The sequence below is a fragment of the Anser anser genome (genome assembly GCF_964211835.1).
Source record: "Anser anser genome assembly, chromosome: 1".
Lineage (NCBI taxonomy): Eukaryota > Metazoa > Chordata > Aves > Anseriformes > Anatidae > Anser > Anser anser.
This window is the reverse complement of record NC_139720.1, coordinates 173,097,054-173,121,434: the sequence shown is the minus strand read 5'-3', so window position 1 is coordinate 173,121,434 and position 24,381 is coordinate 173,097,054. Positions and strand designations below refer to the sequence as shown.

At 33.2% G+C, this 24,381-nt stretch overlaps 1 protein-coding gene across 15 annotated transcripts in view; it reads right to left on the bottom strand.

The window, feature by feature from the left end:
* PCDH9 (protocadherin 9) overlaps nt 1–24,381 on the bottom strand; it is an 803,467-nt gene that overhangs the window by 377,450 nt on the left and 401,636 nt on the right. For 2 of the 15 annotated variants that reach the window (XR_014578266.1, XR_014578268.1), the window contains exon 3: nt 14,343–14,406. The exons of the other annotated variants lie outside the window; for them this stretch is intronic. The gene's annotated coding sequence lies outside the window, so the exon portion shown is untranslated. The remainder of the gene's footprint in view (nt 1–14,342; nt 14,407–24,381) is intronic. 15 annotated transcript variants of the gene reach the window in all.

The window sequence follows — 24,381 nt, the reverse complement described above, 5'->3', positions numbered from 1 at the left end:
TTTCTTAGAAATGGCTAAACATCAACCAGGTCCAGTTTGTCAGCCCTTGTAAAGAGGACCATCTGGAATGCTAGCCTGAATCTTAACAATTAAAATCAGGGGCCAGGTCATACTAGTAACATTTTAAAGAATTTATGATACTGAGTTTTTAAACTAAACAGAAAATGACAGATAAGCCAATGTGTGAGAGGATATAAGCAGCCATTCCAAACTAGGGTATGGAGGACAATCATGTGGATAAAGTACAGGACATGGAGTTAGAAGATGGACTTTGTGACAGATTTCATGAGTTATTACTTACGGTGTGAGTCACTGTAATCAATGGAAAGTTTCTTATTAGATTCAGAATCATATAGCTGGAGTCTCTTTTCCAGGTGCTGAGTACCAGGGGCCAGCTGCCCTCAGATACCAGTGACGTGAAGCACTCAATATTTTTGCTTAATAATGACTGGGAAATATTGTCTTTTTTTTTTTCATCTAGGCACGATTCCTAAAAAAAGCTAACGTGATATTTGCAAATTAATTTAAGAGGTCTCATAGCAAATGCTATCCAAAGAATAAATATTTTATTATTGTATAATTTGAGGTAGAAGAAATGTGTTTATAATTTCTATCTACTTAATTGTGAAAGGCTTTACACAGAGCAGGGGAAGGGTAGGGGAGAAAATAGAAGAGTGGCACTGTGAGAAGTAATACTCAAACAACACAGAAAAGTATGCTGTTCGCCCACAAAATTTACAATCTGATTGAAGACTGGATGAAGTAAAGACGAGAGCCATGGGGAAATAAAGGTAGCAGTAACAGCTCCATATGACTACTGTGTGTAACAGCTCCATATGATTACTACGTGTACTGCTATGTGTACTGCTTGATGGATCTAAATCATTATGCTTTATGGTTGTATCTGGGGATATTTTCCTTCTCAAAAACAAAAACAAAAAAAAAAACAAAAACAACATAAAATAAAAAACACAACAGATATTTCTCTGAATTTTTTTCACAACCTATTACATTTTAATTTAATCTCCTAATTCCACTTATATGACAAATTTTACTTTAAGGTATTCCTCTTTGTACTTTGATTTTTAAAACAATAATAAACAGTGATTACATATATTCCTTCACCTCTAGATATTTATACACACTCCATGATATATAAATTATTTGATATCTATATTAATAGGCATTATCTATGATAATATTTATATAATAATAGAAATATTGCTCACAGAAATAATAGTTATAATATATAATTTGTAATTTGTAATATACATATTACTATTTTTAACATTTTGTTTATTAATAATGGTGTGGGTCTCCTCTGAACAAGCAACACAAAATCTTCTTTATTCAATCCTGTTTTCTGTCTAAACTCAAACATGAAAAACATGTGTTGTGCCAGTTTCCAGAATAAATGTTTCAAATGGTACCAATGCCAATTTAATTGGCATCTAGCACAAAGACCCTCTATGTTTATATGTGAATGTGTTTAATTTCATATTGAGACGATTAATCAGAGCAAATGTCTTTATTTTCTGCTGTTTTAACTTCAAGAAATGATCTCTTCTGTTTTTATCCTATTATAAAGATCGTTACAAAAATGGGAAACAATTAACACTGGGTTTAATGCGTGAATGCCATAGAGCTGAAGTAATTGCACTCAAGGTCTGCTAACTTTTTAATCAGGCATTTGGTTGCAAGCTGCTCACGATTGATTCTGAGAGAAGAATTAACAGAATCTAGGCTGCAAAAGCAGGTGTGCCAAAAAAGCAGACATATTGGCAAAACCAGTGAAAGAGTCTAGAGGGTAAAAGAAGCAAAAACTAATAGAAAATTTTTTCTTAAAAGACTTTTGCTTGGTGTCCAATCATAATTGAGTGAAATTAATTGCAGCAAATGAGCACAGAGAGAGTTTTTTTGACCAAAATAATTAAGAAATATGAACAGCAAAACCACAAATGCTCAGTTTAGAGAAGACTTGCCAGTCAGAATCTTAGTGAGCAGAATTAATGAGATTGGGGAGTTGAAATTTTCATATGCATTTTGCTAAATAAATAAATAAATAAATAATGCCATGAGATGTTTCTGGAATTACAGTTAGAACATTTGCTATTCTCAACATTTATGCTTTATTTTGGAGGAAAAAAATATATATTTTTTATATATATATATTTTATATATTTATATTTTATAATTATTATATAATATATTTTAATTAATATATTAATATATTAATTAATATATTAATTAATATATATTTAATAATATATTAATCAATTAATATATTAATATATTAATTAATTATATAATATATTTTATAATTATTAATATATATTATTTTATATATTTATTTATATATATATATTTTATATATATATTTTTTTTCTATCCAGTAAAAATAAGTATTTTTTTCCTTTCCCTAATATCTATTATATCTATTCTCCATGCTTAAAAGTGTCCTGAATTCAAAAGTGCTTGTGCAGCAAATCATTTGGTGCACTTATAAATTCCATGTGTTGATGAACACATGGCTACACACATATATCTATAGGATCCCAATTATATCAAAGAAGAAACTGTATCCACTTGCAAGGATATTATATAAGTGAAAATTGCAAGCTCAGATCAAAGAGTGAACTATTCATGTGAGCACTCCCATCTGAAAAATGCACTTCCTTGGTTCATACTATAGAATTAAAATAGGTTCATTTCAGAATTGCCTTTAAATAAAATGTGACTTTTACATAAGGCATATATGTTTGCCTTCAAGCTTTTACATTTATTTGTTTGTTTCTTTGTTTGCTTGATCCATTTTCTTTAATTGAATCATCTATGTACCTAACTCTAACAATTTTGTCATACAATTAAAATTCTATACAAAGGAATAGTTTATATAACCTTATATAACAGTTCTATATCAGGATCTTGACCAAAGTCCCCAAAACATCTAGATTAGTAATAGAAAATATTATTATCAAACTACATTGATAATAAGCTTCTGACAATTATTAATGCAAATCAGGAAAAATTTCACTTATGATCCAGTAAACACCATCTTGGGGGAAGAAAAAAAAAAAAAAAACGCACAAAAACCAAAACAACAGCTAGGTAATAGGTATCACAAGGGGTTTAAGAAGGTTTACCTCATAGATATCTCTGAAAACACTGCACAAAGAACACTTTTTAAAAGAAATGGTAAAAATCTGACTGATATGCCACCTTCCATTCTTTGCTATTTCTGGGACAAAACAGTAAAAGCTGCCTTAGAATCTGACTAATATGCTCTGTTGAATATAAAGATATCTAAACATTGTTCTAAACTTTTGCTATTCCTTTTTTTTGTTTTTCCCTTTTCCCAAACAACTGAATTCTACCAAGTACAAAATGTATTAATAAATTAACTTTGATCAAGTGTTGCAGTATACAGATGCCCACATCTAAACAAAGGGACCCAAAAGCATAATTTCAAATGCTTTTAGAGCTGACTGAGTACAGGAGGAGGTAGGGTATCAGAAGATTTAATCATTGTCCTATTTGCTTTAATCAATAGCATCATCTACTCTCTAGTAGAGTATGGATGCTTGATCTCCAAATGCTTGAAAATAGAAAGTTGCAGCAGTTTGGACACTAGCAGAGCTAAATAGAGAGGATGGATTCTAACAGATGACCTGAGATGCCTAAGAGTTTTCCTGTTTTCAAACAAGGTGTCTAAATGACAGAAATTATGTGAAACAATACCCAGTTCAATGGCCACTATCTCACCTTGGGACAAGTCTGGAAGAATAGTCACATATTTGTGAATCTGCCAACACTCTGATTTTTTTTTTTTCCTGTCTTTCACCTTCCTTCTAACAGCTATCACTCAGTCACTCTACTGTCTGTCATCTGCAGGTGAAGGGTTTGACAGAAATGAAAGTAGTCAGTGGTCTGGCACAGGGCCACCCACACAATCTTACAGAGTCCCTTAATCATAAGGGACTTTCACATCTCTCTGATCTGGGAACAATTCAACATAGATGCCAGAAGGAAGAAGAACAAAGAAAATGGCATTTGAAAATTCCTGTAGTGGCTTAATAATACTACTGAGATGGCTTTTGCCAGATTAAAAAGATATGCTCCTTTGGACTCTAAATATTGCTCTGAAATCAATTCCCAAACCATTGTCCAGAGTTTAACAGGGGTTGGGATACCAACAATCAAACTTTGAAGTGTTTCTTCAAATTCTGGTGGAGTTGGCTATGGAGACAGCTAGAATACTCAGGTCTTTCCAGGCCAAGGAGAGAGAGGGCAATTTGGTTTCTTTGTAATTGTTGTCCCTAAAGGACTTGGACAAAGCAATTACAACAAAACAACTTATTTCAAAAATGCTTAAAAGTAAAGATTGGGGGGGGGAGTAGTGAACTAGCTGATATTTTTGAATGGTGCCTATATTCAGCACTGCATTCTGACACTTTGGGAGAACACAACAGAAGCTGCAATATATTAGTGAAACTTGACAGGATAAGGATCTTCCTTCACTTGCCATTTTGTTTTGAAGTGACAAGAAAGCTACAGGCAATAGAGGACTTCAAGATGAGGATTCTATCTGATACTTACATGAAGCATCACTGAATGCAGTCCTTTAAGTGATGTCAACAACACAACCCATAAGTATATATAGGCAGAAAAAGTATTTTAAAAATCTTAGAAGAATCATATTTTGAAAGTAAGTTATACTTTAGTTTCCTACATGCCAATACTCACCTACATAATTCCTCTGAGACACACTCAAATATTAAGAGAGACCATTTGCCTATCTACGTTCATTCAGTTGAGTACTCAGCTGGATCACTTTCTTGTGATGTTTCTAGTACTTGGGTTAATTTCATTACACTCTCTGAGATATTCATCGTAAAGAAATATCAGGATATCAAAATGCAATGTAATACTTAATTCCAGTCCACTTATATGGGTGAATCAAATTACTGTCAATCTGGAAATTTGCTCTGAGTTATTAGTGAATATAATCATTCCTTCCAGGTCCTTATCAGCTTCTGCAGAATCTAAGCTTTTAGAAAATTCTGTAAAGAAGGTCTCAAAACTATAAACTGAATAAAAGCAATGCAGTGTTTGCTTTCTAAATCAGCAGACAGACAGCTGGAGTGCCACTGCTGTAACCCAAAGATTTGACAGGCTACAGCAGAGTTAAAACTGACAAGAGTCTTTTGTCATATTTTCCTGCTGCTATTCAAACCACTCTGAGCAGTAGGAGACTGACAAGAAGGAGGTTAATGTTGTTCTGCAGCCGTTTAGACTGTGCAAGACTGAAGAAAGTAAACACTATAGGAATGTTTCATTTCTGTAAATTGCAGCACATGTGATTTGGTGGAGATATATTAGCAAGCTAGCTACTCATTTCAGCCAGACTTCATAATGCCTTTAGAAGTTATTGTTGTGGTTGTTGTTTTGTTTGTGCTTTTTTTTTTGTTTGTTTGTTTCATTCCTTGATTACTCTCCATTTAACAATAAAAATCCAGGAAAAAAAAGCCTGAATGTCTGCTTTAGTGCATTACATTGTTCCAGAATACTGTCATCCATAGAGCAATATCACTTTCTTTTCCCATTTGGAGCAAGATGGAAGAAGTAATAATTAGACTGCCATCAGAACATAATCCATAATCTAGATTTCTGCAGAGGATGCAAGGGATGTACACTGTGGCCAGGTAACTGGCAATGAAGTTGAATGTAGATATAAATTTTTAAAAATAAATAAATAAATAAAGGAGAGAGGCCTGAAACTGGACAGAAAGAAGATGACCGTGGCCAGGGAAACAATCTGAAATTTGTAGGTAGGAAAGAATGAAATGAAAGGCAACACAAAGATAGTGGATAAGATCAAGACAGTATGACAAGCCAAGGACAAATAAAAACAGATATTCATTCCTATTTACCAATGGAAGAAGAGGAAGGTGATGAAAGAAAGGAGATTTTAAAAGAAATTGAGAGAAAAGCTTCTAGCAGGCCTGCACAGATATAGGACTAATAACGGGGTAGAGAAGACAATTGAGAAAAAGAAAAATTTGAAGAGAAAATGACCCCTGATTGTCTAACTGGTGATTGGACAAACCTCTTCTGGGAATGAACCAAGACTGAGTAGTTAATGGTACCGTTGTGAGCAGAAATGGATCACTTGTTTCAAATTTAGGTATTGAGATATAGGGATAGACAAGTGATACAAAATAGTCCTCTGGCAAAGAGTGATGAATGAATCCTACTCTGAATTAGATTTTGTCTCTGCCTTCGCCATACAAAATGTTTATATGATACTAGGAAAGTTGATAAACTTTGTACAAATGACCAGTTAGCATGACAAGAACAGGTTACTTCTCAAGTCAGTGGAGAGAAATGGGCATTTGCCAAAGATGTTCTTTGTAAGATATCATCTTTATGATAGCCTGAATCACATCCTGTCACTGCCATTTGCTTTCCATTGACTAAAAACAATGTCTACGTGACTTCCTCTAAAGTAACATGAAATAATACTGAAGTTAGGTAATTTCACCTTTAGTTTCTGTTCTTTATTTCCTGAATGGTTTATTTATGGTCCAAAAGTTGAGATTGAGTATATAACAGTGGCTTATGCCCTATTTCTCCAAAGGTGCAGAGGATGCCAATATCCTTTTGATTCTGGACTGAAGAATAAATGTATTAATATTTGTGAAGCATTCAGATACAGTAGTGATAAATGTCATAGCAAATTCTATTAGAAAACTAATAGTTCTGTCTTCAGAACAGGATATGAACACTGCAACAAATAACATCAACTTATAGTGAACAAGGAGAAGAACAAATATTGAGGTTAGCTCATTAACTTGGACTGACTATTTTGTGCACTGAATACAATCATGATTCTCTGGAAACAATGATCAATATATGATTAGGTAATTAAAAACTGTATTGTAATTCCTACACATAGTGGGGCTGAATTGAGTTTCCAGTAATAGCATGAATACTGGCTTCTAGATGCTGGATTCTGCAACATTAAAATGATGATGAAGCATTCTTTGTTCTTAGTGGATATACCACTGCAACTTGGAAACAGGTAGGGAAAGAGGATGTCTTGCCAAGACATTCACACTAGAAGTATGAGATATAGTTCTGCCAAGGGAAGAATATCAAATTAATTAGAAACAAAATCTATGCTTTACATACAACTTAAAAAAAAAAAAAAAAACTTTTTCATCTTTGCCAAGTCTTTAAATCTTTCAGAAATGTGGTTCAGTTTTCTCCTGTTTGTTTTATTTATATCCTCTTTATCCTAGCCCAGGACAAAATGACATTACTAAATATATTCAAGTTTTTGTTTTTTACTCTGTCTGCTAAAGCCATCACCGGAAAACATTATTTTTGACAATACTTCCATTAAATCAAATGCATATTTATTTGACATTCCCTCACATTTTTCAACACTCACAGTTTAGTTTTTATTTATAAGCGTCACGGATTGCAGACTGAAATGTTTCCACAAAGGCATACTTGGCTCAATTTGTATGCTAGTCTAACTGGCAAGAAACAACAGTGTTCAGGACTAACTCTCTCCTCTCTTTGGAAAGAAAGACACTGTGAAAAGTGGACCTATGCACACAGTCATTGAGAAATCTGAAAGTGCTGTGATTGGAAGTGACAATATGGCTTGCTTAGTGAGGATTGTTTTGAATGTGCAGCTTCAGAATTATTTACTAATTAAAAATGTTTCACCGTGGAGGAACCTGTTGAGATTTGCCTCTTGTTTCCTAGGGTTCAGGAGCGTGAAATCATGGATGAATGAGCTATAGCACCATAATTTGCTTCTGTCAGTTTAAATGAAAAGGTCTGAAATGAACTGGTGAAATTAGTTCACAACATTTTACCCACCAGTAAATGCAATCTAATTTAATGGTAAACTGTAAAAGTATACTCACCTTTCATGAACTTCTAATTTTACACCAGACAGCAGAGTTCTTTCCCCTATATGCTACTCCATGCCATCTTCAGACTGAGGACTAAGGTATAACCAATTGACATTGAATTCCTGACATCCAGCACTGAGAAGAGAATGTTTCTTGCACATGATTAAGGCTGAAAAATTCACCTATGTACTCCAGTTCTCCCCTCTGTTTCCTCCCCTACATGTAGTTAACTTAGGCTGTTTTATTCTGGTATTTACTGTGCTGAAATAAACAGCTAGAAAGAAAGACTTTTAACTATTGGGGTGGAAGAAAGAAAGGATACTTCCTGGCAGTAACAGATAGAGATGTGACTATAGAGGACTAGTATCACTCTTACTGATAGAATAAAGTCACTTATCTGTGAAATTACTCATAATTAGGATGACCTCATTCAAAATCCAGTTAAAGTAAGATAGTAGGTAAGCAAATCAAAATCATTTGTTCTTCAAAGACCGATAGTATACAGTAGCCATCTGTTAAGAATAACTACCTGTTTTATCAACTCACTATATTGTCTCAAGTATTAAGCAGGAAAGACCCATGTGCAGGAGGACCTTCTTGGAGGGTGAGCAATTGTTCTCTGCTACCTGGTGTCTCACCCTAGCAAGGAAACAACAGGACAACTCCAGAACTTCATTTATCCCCTGTCAGACTCCATCTCCACGTCTTGATTAACAATATAGGAGGCAGAAAACAAATATAACACAGTCTATAGAAAACATGGTTTGTCTCTTGTTATCAACACAGGGTCGTTAGTTTCTGTATCATGCCCAGAAGTAAATCTAATGAAGAATCATTGTGTTCCTCGAAGCTAAGGTTACATTTTACGTGCCCAAGCTCACCATCATTTCAAAGTGCTCAGTTACCAGCATGTGTGAGTTCAGCCAAAAGCTTATAATAGATTACATCCATAGCAAGTGGATGGCAATATATGCATGTTTATACAAAATACAAATTTCAGTGTATAAAAAGTTATACTCTATGATTCACACTCTACCACTATAGCTGGAAACAAGTGTCTTCTTCATATTGATTAACTATTTATTTGCAGTCAGCAGTCATCAGAAGGAGCCCTAGTATCTAGGCAGACAATGGCAACAGACTATTAGTAAAGGTATAATTATTTTTAAGGGGAACAAAGAGATAACTCTTCAGGAAAATTCTGATTTACACTTATAGAATGACTCAGTGATGTTTAAATCTTATAAACATAATGTGGGATTGGATATAAAAGTCACATACAACCCCAGATCTGTTCAGTGTAGAGACACTTAAATGACCTAAAGCTGGTATAAAAAGTGAATCCCAACCACATAGCTGAGAAGAGATTTTTTAGCCTGATGCCTGTTTAATACAAAGAGTGAGAAAAACCTCTCATCGTCAAAATCACTGACAGGAAAGTCACTTTTCCTGGAATCTAAAAGGTAGTGTGCCAGGTTGAATAAGTTCTGCAAATTCATGGTAAAACTGACTTACTGCATTGATGGTGTTAGGGAGGGGCATAGCATGCATGACATTGCCAGGGTAATCCTAAAATGTACTAGGCCATGCTTAATATTCAATAGAGCTAAAATGCAAAAATGTGTCCTTCAACAATATTCATTCTCTTTAGCTGGAGAAGGATAAACTTTCTGTATCTGCACTCTGATGCACTTATATAAATAGAAACCAGCATTATGTGTAGGTAAAAATGTGTTGATCTTTTTTTTTTTTCCTATTCAATTTTTATGTGAAATTTTATTTAAGATAGCGACAAATATGGATGATATTGTATTGCATGGAGGGGTGTGGGGAATCTTTCACAGCAATGTCTTTTTTTTTTTTTTAATCAAACATTTGTAATAGTCCCACATGATTATACAGTGAGCATTTTTATACCATAGAAGTCAATTTCATTGTACTGTTTCAAATATAGCCAGAAGGTGCATTAGCACCTCCAGCCAAATTTCAAGACTTGCACAGTAACAATGACATCACAAATGATACAGATCATCTGCACCACAACTGAAAAGGAGGAGGCTGTAGGATATTGAATCAGGACTTATAGAAATTCCTATGTGTAACAAAGTATGTGTGTATTCTCCAACTTTTGCCACTCACAGCCTAAATATGGGTGTTCAAGGAAAGTTTTGCATTCTTGAAAGATATACACCTGTGTTTCATAACATAAATTTGTCTTGGATTTCCTTCCTTGACTTTATTTTGGCTAGGACAACATTCTTTTTTAATCTTTAGTTCTTAAGAACTAAATTATAATCTCCACCGGAAGAATTTTGTGGATGTAGAATTTGGATTTACATGTTTGAACTTATTTTTTGGGGAAGAAGGGGATGTTAAGAAATGAACTTGCCAGTTGCTTGTTGTTTTGCATCTTTCTGTTGTTGTTTTCTTTATTTTAATTGTGTCAATTACAATAATGATATTTAAGTAATGTTTTTTCTTTAGATTCCTCTATCTATGTCCTTATATCCAGATCCTGCCTAAACCTTAAGAACTCTTTCTTTACGACATTTAAAAAGACATTTGTCAGCTAGGCTTGCATAAGTAAAAGCCACATATTTTAACCTCATACTTTGCTTATAACAACACCTCTTCCTTACATTTTATATTTATATATAAAAAAGTCTTGTTTTATTTATTTCCATTCAGAATCATGTCACAAAGATCAGCCAACTATTCCTACCTATGTTTTAATGATAGTATATAAAGATTTTATTTAAAAAGAGAAGGAAAATAATGCTTATCCACAAAATTCTTCTCCCCTAAATGCACACTTGTTGATCTTCAAAAGGCATTAGGCCCTTCTTACTGCATAAGGGCAGGAGAGCTAGCAGTACAGCATCCTACATCATAAGGCCTACCTGCTGAGCAAACCTTCAAAGCAATAGCAGAAGCAGTCATACTGCTCAGTGACGTAGAAGGCATGGAGAAAAGTATGACAACAGCTGGAGTGAAATGCAGCCTCTGTACATATCTCAGGAGCTAGATCTGGTTTTCATTTATCTTCATCTTGCCTCTATACATCTGAGAGTGGTATTTGGAATATGTATACAGAAAGCAGACATTTCCATGCAATCAAAATTATTCCACCTCTGAAGCATTTTCTAATTAGCTTCTATTCCTCAGTAGTTTTCCAGAAAATTTCAATGGACCCTCCACTTCCAGACTACAGTGAATAAAACATACTGCTCAACCTCTCATCAAGGAGATTCAACCCTTTTCTCAAGCAGCATTTTTTACTGGTACATATAGAGCGCAGGGTAATATGAAAAGAGGTTCAGATTCTTTTTTAGAAACTCACTTATATTCTGGTTTACAGGATTTCCTCAACTCAGTGGCCATAAAGGACATAGTCCTTTGAGACTTGAGACACAGTAATAACCTTTTTAAGAGAAAAAAAGAACATAACCTGTTCACAGTGTTCATAGCTAAACCAAAAGACTCTGAAAGAGAAACAATGTACTCAATATATAACAGATCTCATTGCTGAGAAGAAAAAATTTGAGATTTTCATGTAGGCCCACCACACCCTCAAATGTACTGTTTAGCATACTTCTTTCAAGTATGAGTTTACATTTACTGTTTAGCATACTTCTTTCAAGTATGAGTTTACATTTTGACTTTTTTCTTTTTTTTTTTTTTATAAAATATGCTGTCCATTATATTAAGTGCAGCTATTTCAGGTTCCTTAGCTGGAGAAGGATAAACTTTCTGTATCTGCACTCTGGTGCACTTATAAAGACAGAAATCAGTGGCAGGCTGAGTCCCTTCACAGCACTGGGATGCTCATAGTCTTGTTCTCAGACTGCAGCAAAGCAGAAGGTTTAGCTCAGAATTTGTCACTGTGATCTGTGATACTGGTATTAGCTTTATCATATTCCAGGAGCCTACATAGTTTCATATGGTTTAAGGTGAGAGGGGGCTATCAGATCATCTGCTCTGACCTCCCATATATCATAAACCATTAAGCTTCACCCACAAGTTCCTAAATTAAGCCCAAAGACTTTAGTTAGCAGTTCAGTTCTCACAAAACTCTGCTTTTTGCCAAAGGCAGACAGAAAATGAGAAAAACAGATGCTACCAATCCGAACTCCTCTGCAATGGCAAGCAATTGATTAAATGAGATAAGTGATTTATATACACCTTGCCTGGTGTTAAGAAGGCATTTGCTGTGGTGGCTAAGAGTTGAGAAACATTAATTTTATACTCCGCTTTGCCAGTGACCTGTCTGTTGACTTCAAACAAGCCTCTTCCCATTTGTATGCCCCAGATTGTCATTTTCTAGAATAATTGTACTTAAAATTTCCTCCCTAAAAGCTTATTATTATTTTACTCCGTTTGTGAGAGAGACTTAATAAGTACAGCCATGTACATTTTGTCGTTCCCAAAGTTACGCTTAGTTAGGAAAATTCTGTGTCACAGTCCACTAGCATGACAGTTTACTATCACATTTCTTAATTCAAACCCTAGTTATGCCAGTAAAGCTTTGTGTGGAAGAAGGGGCAGTATGTTCACAGCCTTCGGGTTCTGCACCCTGCATTTTTCTGTCTGCTACTGTCACAATTCACCAATAACTGCTACCATGAATAAGATGGTCCATTCATTCAATCAGAATTAAAACCCCATAGTAAGGGAAAGAAACACACAGCCAGAGGATTGCTATAGGATTACTGAGATAAAATAAGAGCCATTCAACTTTAGCAGCAGTTTCATATTCTAGTAATTAATGCTGATGAAAAAAGCCCACACAAACTGAAAGTGTTACTCTATACACATAATGCTTACAAAATTACAGTGTAATTACTTGTACAAACTATTTTTATAAGCTGTATTAAATATGTAGAGTATTTTGAAGAAAAGAAAATGTTGGAAGCATTTTCTACTGTAACAGCGAAACAGTTCACAGACTGTGACAATTTTGCTGAAATTTTGTTTCAAGGAAGCAAAAAGCTGATGTGGACTGTCTTTAATCCTTTCTTCTGAAATTACCATTCATAGAATTGAAAGAGATCTACTAGGGTAGCAAATCCAAAACCATGCTGTCACAGGCAGCCATTACAGGTCATCCTGTTCTATTTTCTATTTATCTTATTCTGTGTATTACATTGCAAAATAGAATTTAAATAATATTAATCTGAAATTATTATTATTGTTAAAACTCTTCATATGAATTTTCAGATTTAGTCGCAATTCACTAGGAAGACATTTCAAAAGCTTGAGATCTTTCTTGAAAAAAATAAATAAATAAAATAAATAAAATGCATTCAAAGAGCTCTAATAATAAACACTTCCTATAAATGGCAGCCTTCTTATAACATTATTTTTCCACTGCTCCAAAATTTCTTTCAAATAAATCTGACAAGGCAGCAAACATGAGAAAGAATTGGTAGTAAATAGTAAGTGCAGATCCCACTGTTCATCTGAGAAGAGAAACCAGCAGAGAAACACTATGTAAGTCTGGTATGAGCACTGCAATAAAAGCACAAAAGTCAACTCAGCAGGGTATGCTACCATCTCAATTCATGCCTAGGTTGGTTTCATGCAGAAATCCCTGCACACTGAAGTTAGAACATACTCCATTCTCTATAACCATACTGTGCATCTGACAGTTTCTGCTAGCCACACATTTAAGACTACAAGCTGTTCTTTTACACTAAACTGCAACTCCACCATACAGACAAGTGTTAAAAAAAAAAAAAAAAAAAAAAACTCAGTGATTTTTTTTATAAACCAAACTTCCTTTTAAGCCACAGTGAATGCTTAATGGATGCCTAAGCTTCTAAGATGTGGAGCTCACATCTGGAGGAAATATGAAGTATTGTTCCTTATTTTGTTATTCTGTCCTAATTTTATACTTCCTTTTTACATTCACAGTTGAAAAAAATATATATATATATTGCAAAAATAATAAGTCACAAATGAAGGAGAAAGTCTGATCAGGTGCAAAATTTATTTTGTTTGTTGATGCATAACAATGTTTTGTATAAATAAAATGCCTTTTCCTTGAAAAAAAAAAAAAAAACACCTCAGAATTCTAGCATTTAGAATTGTAATTCTTGGTAAATAAATAAATAAACAAATAAACAAACAAACTGCAATTACAGAGTCAAAGTCACATGACTTTTACCGGTCTTAAATTCTGAGGTTGTGTGATATCAAAGATATGAATTATACATCATGAGACATTTTAATGTCAGTGTTAAACTAACACACCCCAATCTATTTTGCTTCCTAAAGTACTTTGCAATAAGTAACTTTGTCTTCAATTATATATTCAGATGGGAATCTCATTTTACATTTTATTCATAAACTAAAGAGATAGAAGCAGTTAGAAAATACTTGATAGCAGAGTTTTATTGCAATAGTAAATCATACCTCTGCTATAAAAGTTGAGGGAAGCATTATGTGAGGTTGTGTTATACTCCAGGATTTTATAGCTCTGAAAAAAAAAAAAAAATCAGCAATAAATTTGAATAAGGCTAAAGAGGAAAGCAGCTGGAGATGCAAAAGACGAGTGACACCTTTATAATGTACATCTACTCCCTGTTTTTCTGTCATTTTTACTTCCACATCCTAAAATTAGAAATCTCTCTCTTTTTTTTTTTTCATAGATAAAATGTCAGTGACAACTTCTTATTTCAGCATCTTAGGCTGTTGATGACACTTTCTTTTAGTAACTTTCAAATAATGTCTAAGTCTTCTGATTCTTACCTGAAAGAGAAGGAAGATGGAAGTTAAAAGCATTTGTAGCTGAAATCCTCTATCCATGTTTCTTTCTTTTTTTTTCCCCCCCCCCCTCAGGTAATTAAAACTAGTGCAGATTAAAAGAATAACAAAAAGCTCAGAATTGTTTCTTACAAATAACTCAGATAAACATGGGTTACCCAAAATAAAATTTGTATGCCTAAAAATAGAATCAATAGTTGTATATATACATATTTTAGTTAGAGCAAATTCCCCTAGAAATAAAGATACTAAAATCTGAGGATAATACCAAGTCTGATATTAACTACTTGTTTTGTTTTTGGGGGGTTGCAAAACCCATAAGATAATGCTAGTAAATCACTTCAAAATCTAATCCTAAGCCAAACTATTGTCATAATCCTTTTCTCAATAGTTTCAGAGCCCATAATGCCAACAGTGAATGTAATAAAAGACGTAGATACCTTTGTAGTTAAGGGTCAGTAAGTGTTTCTTTTCTAAATTCCTAATTTCACAGGTTTATAATTTACAAATCCTCTGAGCTAAAGATATCCTTGCAGATGTATTTTTATTATTATTATTTATTTATTTAGAGTACTAGAAAATTCATGGTATAACACAAAGTCTTTACACTGTCATGAGTTACTTTTGAAACTAAAATTCAACAAATTATTGCAACAAATTTAATTGATATCTATTTTTAAACACTTAAAGCAAACTGAACTTGAAGATCCATTGTGAATATTATTGGAGACAGATTTTTTTTTTTTTTTTTATCCCTTTTGGGGAAAAAAAGTCCCAGTTGTTACCCACAGAAAAATCCCAATCTTATAAATATTTTCTACAAGCATCTTTATTGTACATCTGGGACTTCTACATATAAGAATATTCTGTTATTGTTTCTCCTGTAACAATGGTGATGTATAAAAAAAAAAAAAGTGAAAAGGCCATTCTCTGTGGATAGTCTTTTGTGTAATTTTTGTCAGCTTAATGTTCAGAACGTTTCATGGGCTACCATTAGACACAATTTTACCTCCAATTTTAAAAATAATAAGGTCATATTTTAGGGTGTTGGTTAGGAAAAGAAATTAGAGACAGTCCAAACTGCAAGTGGAGCAAAGAAAAATGTCTTTTGCTCCTTATGAATTTGAAAATATTGAATACTTGTTTGTATATGACTTATGCCTGGCAATTTTAAACTTGCATTAATAGCAACTGCTGTGTACATGCAAGGAAAACATTTCCTGTGTTCTCCCAGTCCCCATTCTGCACCTGTTATCCTAACAGGTTTAACAGGTGTAGCATTAATGTAACTGTGACAATGACATCACCCATAATTCACATAAGTTGCTCATGGATAATACATGTTCCTCATAAGCAAGTGAACAAAAGCAAGAATATCCTACAAATCCTTTTAAACCATAAACAGTATAACTAGAATTTATTTAAGGTTTATGTTTTCATATATATTTCCAAAAAGAAAATATTTTTCTAATTCTAGTTAGCTTTCCTTTACAACTTCAGTCAAAAATCTGGCCTAAAATACACTTGACAAAATACTTCACATTCAGAGAAAATATATCTGTGTCTGCACCGCAGGTCTGTGTATATATATATATATATATATACATACATATATATATATCTGAAAGCATTTGGATAGGTAGGTGCACAGATAGATAGAACACATTCTACAAATGAGCAAAAGATTTTATATTATACAAAATCCTGGAGATCTATATTTGCATCTGATTATCCAGAAAAAAGAAAAAAAAACTACTTTAGTGACAGTTTTGGATTCTGTAAAAGGAAGGAAAAAGGATCAGTCAGTATTATTTTAACACTCAGCTAGCCAAATGTTTTTTGTTGGACATTTTTTTAACAACTTTTCTTTTGATTAGGAAAATAAACACTGTTTATCTTGGCCCAGCATCTCACAAAACAAGGGATTCAGTAAACTTGAAATGACAAACACAAAAATCTATTTGTGATGGAAAGTAGCATAACATGGTATTCAATTAGAGTAAAAATCTACTCCGTCCTTTGTTTCTGCACTGTATCATTTCCTACTATAAAAGAGAAATTTCATCAATTTGGGGGGTAATTAATGAACTAATATGGTGTAGCTGGATATTGAAATTACCTGTGATGAACTTTAGAGGTATTATCAGGTTATTAAAATGAAAGCAAATCTGTGTTTTTTTTGCTTTGTTTTCTTCCTGCCATATAGTGGTGGTTTGAGTCTGGTCAGAGGAAATCTTTCAGAGTCATCACCATCAGTCAGGAATCCATTGAGAACTTCAGATTTTATGTTGCATTTCAGTATAGAGATTGATGAATATTTTGTGGAACTAATTAAATGCTACAACCAAATGTCACTGACCCTAGGATTAATTACACTGTGGAGAACTTGCTTTCCATTCTTGTACTTTGAACGAGTGACAATATTTTCTATGAGCTCCTACTAGAAGTTAAACAATGTAAAACTTTTGGGACACCATGAATTTCAGCTAACATTCATTATTTAATATTAAGTGGCCGTTTTCAGCTAAACCTAGTTCAAGGTAGCTGATATACATTGTTAAAAATAATTATCCAAAAATAAACTATGTTTATGATATGTTTGTATTTAAATACAGATATATCTCAAATGGGTGAGATTAAGTGGCTTGTGGAGGTGTCTATGCATTTCCGTTTCATCAGACAATTGTAAGGTGTGCAATTTTTTAGGCAGTTGAATCTATTAAAGGATAACCCTCTGCCAACGTGTTCTAAGTGTGCATCCACATGATGTAATTTTATTGATAACTGGATTGTTTTTCTAATGTTTTCTTAAAATCAAATTTACTAATACAGAATAAAAAGTGCAAATAGCCATTTTGTGTTAAAATTTACATTTTCAATTTTGACATCACAGTGAATCACTGTTTCAAAAGACTGTGAAATGTCAAGAATAAGAATTTTTTTTTAATCTTGTGAAAAAAAGTTTGCAAGCTGTCAGTCTTCTGTTTGCTTGTTTTTTACAGCAAATCACGGATTTTCTAAACGAATTTATTCATTCTGTGACCATGTGTCTACTGATTTTGTCAAAACTAATACAAGTTCATTGAGTTCTCAGAAATCTTTGCTCTGACACTGTAAAGGTTTAACTCTTTCAGACAAGCAAGCTAGGAACACGTGTACTTTCTCTAATGAGCTGACCTCTTAATAAAATAAATGGGAAAAAAAAATCTGAAAGAAGGAAAGGAGAGAGAGGGTGACATGGTTTTCTAGCCTTCTTTCAGTGAACTTGGGGGGGGGGTCTGCTATAGAACTGTAATCTAATCATGTAATCCACTGAAGTTAAATTTTCCTTCAGCTGAGCTCTTTGACAGTACTCATATACAACCATTAAATTTTAGAGAATGGTGGTCAATGTATTCCAGTCTTGAAAACTAATGTCAGATGTTGAAGTTGAAATTGGACATCCCAGAAAACTTACCTTTAGCTTATTATTTATAGGAAAAAAAAAAAAAAGAAAGAAAGAAAGAAAGAAAAAGCTAGACAGCAATAAGTATAAGATCATAAGATCAGTGGTGTTTTTTTTTTTTATTTGTTTTTTTTTGTTGTTGTTGTTGTTGTTTTACCTACTATGACTACAGAGGGTACGACCTATCTCTACGAACACTATCTCTATGGTGTAGAACTTGGATGTTCAAATTAAGGGTGTATCTTTTTTTTTTTTTTCCCCTGAGGAAAAACTACTTTTCTCTTCTTTCCAAACCATTTATTGGTTGGATAAGCAGTGGTGACAGCAGTGAAAAACATTTCTGCTTCTTTAGATTAAAAAATCACTTAACTCATATATGTATAGTTCTTTATTATGTTAAAATTAATTTGAGTTCAAATATGTTCTTAATGTCTGGTTTTGAATGTGCTGTTTATGAAAATGGAGATATAAAATTGCATGCAAAACTATGATGTATATACAGTACAGTGAGCTAAGAGAATAACTTTTATGACATTTATTTAAAAACAGATAATACATACTTTTCTCAAGAAAATATTTGAGGATTGATGTTTTTAAACCTCCCAGAGAAGGTTCTATTTATCCTATGAAAAAAATCCTTTGCTGGTATTCAGCATTTCTGAATTTATAGGACTTTAACTGACATCCATTATGATCAACAAAAGGAGAACACATCAAGGTAGTTAGTTGACTATGGTAATTTCTGTTGTTGGGTTTTGTTTGTTTTTTTGTTTTGTTTTGTTTTTTAATACTGTCCCACGTACAATGGGTTAAGATTCAAGGGCAAAAAAAAAAAAATCAATTATTTTAATCAGCTGATGTAAAGCAGACATTACTTACTGGTAAATCTTCAGCAGTTCTGACATTCTAGGTAAAATCCAGTTCTAGTGAGTTTTTTACTGGAGGTACTTTACAATTTTATTAATTCTACCCTGCGACTTGGATCACACAAGTCAAATCTAAGCTAGTAGTCTATTTAATCTACACTATCAACTTGGGTGCTTGAATTAACTGCCAGAAATAAAGGCATGGACCTTCAATTTGTGTTAACGACAATCCAGATCTTATTGTATGACAATATTCATGGAACATATTATCCATATAAGATCAAGCATGCAAGCACCTCGGATTTTGGTTCTTAGAGATTTTTCTGAGTCTATGTGAATAGTGTAGAAATATTATTCCAAAATTTACAACATTGACTTTCAATATCTTCTATGGAAAAAAAAATAAAAAAGAAAAAAGACAAAAACCATAGTATAAAAGGGATGTGGCTTTGGATTCTTTGGATTATATACATTATCTATACAGCTATATACTTTTTTTTCAGTAGCCTTAGAGAACCAGTTATAAACATCTTTAGTAAAAATTAGGCTCACTATGTACGCCTACATACACTCTTTATACATATGGATGATAAATTGATACCACACTATTAATTATAACTTCCTGTCCATTTTAATGGCATTTGAAAATCTTTTGTAGCTCACTAAATGAGCTGCTTGGGCTCCTTTTCTGCCTGGTTAGTGACTACCAGGAAGAAACAGTGTACAGCAGGGATGGTCTAATTACTGCCAAAACCAAAGGTCACCTAATTTCAGGCAATGCAAATAGACTAATTATGTCATTTCTTAAGCAGTCTTTCAGATGTGTGTCAATCAGCAAAAATAGCAAATAGCAGAATAAGAAATCCTATACTAGCATAAATTCCACATATTTCCATTTAGAATAATGCAATAAAATGACACCATATTAAATTGGTTAATATGAAATTTAATTAGTGTGCTTTATAAAAAGGAAACCACAGGATATTTAAAAAATTTGAAACCCTTTCTGTGACCTTTAAGTAATTAGCATTTCCTAATTATTTACATGCACTATGTGGTTATTTAAAGTTTGAGGGGGAAGATCACACATTAGTTATTTTCATTTTCATTCTAAATGAGGAAATAACTTTTTGTACCAATATTTCTCTTTGTTAATTTGGAAGGAAAGAAAACAGCAAAGCTCCCACATAAATTAAATTTTGCAGAATTCTGACTTTTATGATTACTTGAATTCTACATGTAGATACATTTTTTTTCAATTTGTATTTAATATCTCTTGACAAATTGCTCCAAGTGACTATCAGAATGTTTCAGTGTGTTCACCACAACATTACAAATAAAACCTCCCACTAGAACAACAGTTTTAGTTTAAAGCTACCACCATTCCCAATTTGAAAATCATCTCCAAAAAAATCTGTCCCCAGCAATATAAAGAATTCAGTGCCAGCAGACCATACTAACACTATAATATTCCACCATATAGGTAACATGGTCATTAACAGCTAAAATTTAAAATTATAATGCAGGACCATGTTGAACAAGCAGTCAAGCCTGTGAATGTTGTACATTATGTGAGATCCAGCTACTGTCTATCACACTAACTAAGAGTATCCTGCTTCCACATATATGCCTGAGTAACAAACCACCCACTGGCTCCTGTGAATGATAATGAAAATTAGAGTCAGCTCTGTGCTACTTTCTAAATCCTCCAACATGAATTATATCTGAAAGAGTACTGCAATTTCCTAATATACTACATGTGTTTTAATTCTACCTTTCAAAGTTACTTAGCAATGCCATCTTTACTTAGGCATGAGGGTTACAAAGGCTTTGAAGCTGCTGATAGGTAGTATGCAAGGGTTCACAGTAGCAGCAAAACCTGTTTCAGAGTGTTGGAAACGTTAAATCCTGAAACAATGAGACAGAATCACAGAACATATGAGGTTGCAGTCATCCTGTCTCAAGGATTGACAAGTGGAAGCTTAAAAGAAAAGAAAATTAAACTAAATTAATCTAAGCTGAAACATCCAGTTCACAACTCCTGGTCTTCTCTAATTTGTTAGTGTGTAGACTATTTAGAAACAATATGATAGAAAAACATGAGCAAAACCCATACAAAACCCATGTGAGAACTGCTGATTTAGTTCAATCTGCATTGGCTATTGTCATTTAAACGTGGTGTTAGGACATATTAGGGTACAGGAGAGGGATGTCTGCAAATTCACCATCAAGAAAGCTTTAATTTTAATGGCAAGCCTGTAAGACATTTGCAACTTGTACTTTTTTGGCCCAGTGGGCAGTCACAAGCTATAGGAGTAGCACCAGTTTAACAAGGACACACTGCCAATTTACACAGTTTAATCAGCAAATCAGGCTTCGCACCATTCACTGTTCACAAAGTTACAAAATACCCCATCTGACAGAAGGACAGGTAGGGAAAAAAAAAAAAGAAAAAAAAAATCTGCAGCCACATATTCAGTATTGCCTTCCCTCATTCTCAGGGTAGCCCACTTAAAAAATACACACAGTATGATGTCACATCCTATAAACTGTCATCACAAAGTAATATAATCCCTGTGCCATTAGTTTGCATTACCTGAGTTCATTGTTCATTGCTTATCTTATTGTGCTGAGTGTCAGTTTCATGTATTCACATTCTAATATTGATTTCATTGATACGTATTTGTATGTGTGTAAGTAATTGTATAGGTTCAAAGTAGTGAAATATGTATTTGTGTTTATACATGAGTTTTCCATTCCACTTAGCTAAAATTTCAGAAGGAGCAGGAGCAAGCTTTCACGTGGTAAACTGTCTACTACAATGTTTAAATGAATTATTTACTATCCAAATTGACTGCAGCAATCATCTAAATTTAGAGAGATCAGACTTTCAGCAGATGGTACACTATAGACCAGTAACTTTTGGTCAAAAATGCTTCTGGAATATGCAATTTGCTATGGTAAACCAGTCCATCAAATCAATCTGGCATTCTGCCTCTGGGGAAGGGTAATACCTAATCCTCTGTAGAAAGATGAACTTCTCCCATAATACACTTGGTCAATTGTGCAAAGCCATGCATTCTTGAGAGGAAGAAAAAAAATGGTATGCTTTCAGGTAAGTAGAATTCGTTATGGTATGAACTGGAAGATAGCCAATATCCAAATAAATTACATTATATATTAAGGGTATGAGTCCATATCCACTAATCTTATTAACTTTAAAGGAAACTCTCTACACACAGTATTTTCAGGAGAAGACAACAAATTAACACACAGTTTAATAGATAGGATACAGAAAGTAAATTAAAAGAAACAGAAAGTGTGCACAGTTTCTATTTTAGGTTAATGCACTTCTAAGGACAGGAAATACTATTGTGGTTATTAGACTTCCTGTATGTTATAGATACTACACTTTAATTATTTTGCTTCAAAGTCAATATTTAAGGTTGATTTAAACCGTATCTTTAAAAGAAGAGAATGAATAAAGGTCACATTTTTATTTCCAGTGACAGAAAAACCATCAATTGCATCAGAAAGTAGTTTCCAAGATTAGTTAAAATATCCATCTTATTTTTAGTTTGATTTGGTCTATGTTCTGCTTTTAACAATTACACTTTGATATATTCTTGACTTAATAGACCTGTATCATCAATTTTTGTTATTTGTGTAGGTATTTATAGCTTCTAATCAAATCTCAGCTAAGTCTTTTTTTTTTTTTTAGACTAAGTTCAGCTTTTATACAACACGTGTTTCAGTCCTTTCAATCATTTCTTTGTTTTCTTTGACATTCAGTGTTTTATTTATCTAACTGATGGCACCAGAATAAAACTCAGTGTTCATAAAGTAGTCACACTAATGCCAAGAGCAAGGACTATATAATCTGTTGAGTCTTAGTATTTGCATAGTTACCTTTTTCACTTTAGTGTGCTCACATTCCACTGATTGTCTACTCTTTCTTTCTCTCTGCAAAGTTTTCTGAGTAACTGCTCTCCTGAATAGTTTTCTCTCTAGGTATGGTCCATCTTCCCAGGATTTTACAGTGATCACAGTGGAATTCAAATCACTTTACCAAGTTTGATAAAAATTAGCCATTTGTTTCTTTATTACTAACCCCTTACCAATTTATGTGTCATATTTCAAAGTTAGCTCACTTTATTTGTATAATCAAATACAGAACAGCTTGGTCATGTTATTCACACGATGCTGAGAAACTTGCTATATATTCAGCTAAATTAATACAAGAAATTAAATAACTGGTACCACGAAGTATCTTTTTACCTTCAGTTCTTCAAGGACACATAGTAATGCACTAATGTTACAAAGAGCTCAAGATCATACAGAATGGTTGGTTCACAGGATATTAAGCACTGCTTGATGCACAGCAAAAATATTATAATGACATAAGCTCTGATGATCCTTAATCAGGTGATTAGTGGGGTTCCAAGTTCCCTATAAACATTACATATGCAACATCACATATGCATTCACCATTAAATCAGAACAAAATAGTGTGCAAACATGAACTACATTGTCTCCAAATTTCCTTTAGCTGCTATAATAGCACAAATTTGTTATACATTTTTAACTTCTTTTCTGTACAGTTTAGTAATTATGTATCCCACTTCATTCAGATTTACAGAATTTTGCTAAGAAGAAAAAATTAAAAAGTAAAAAAAAAGGGATAGTGCTACCTCTTATTTTATGCTTTCAACTCCGTAAGACTTTTTTTTCCACGTGCCCCAATTATCTATTGTTTTCCTCTCTTGTAATCAATACATTGCAACAATAACCCTACCAGCACTGTACTTTGACAACTTAAAACGCTAGTAAAAGCTTTGCTATTCTTCTCTAATTTGAAACAAAATCCATTTAATTATAATTCACATTAATATATATTTTTGTGTGTCTATATATAATTAATAAGCTGCCTGAGTAAAAGACACCAAAAATATTGCAGTCTGGATGCTGCATTCTTTACTTCCTATTTCATAATGTCATGTAATGTTGATACACATTGCTATCAACATATTGGCTGCCACGCTTTTATCCATAGTTATCTGCATTTCATTATGATGTAAAATATCCTCACAATACTATGAGCATGGGTTGAATGAGTTCATAAAACATACTAGGACCTCTTATGAAAGGTGCTATGAAAATGGTCCATGGTTCATATGTCCTGAGCTAACTAAGCAAATAATGTTGCAATTTCCAAAACTACATGGATGCATAAAATTAAATGCAATCTATTACAACAATAAAGTGATAGGAGTGGATAAAAAATGCATCTAAAATGAAGGGTTGATCCAACCAGCAGAATCTGAATATATTCACTTATACTGTTCATATATCATGTCATGAAAAAGTCTTAAAACTT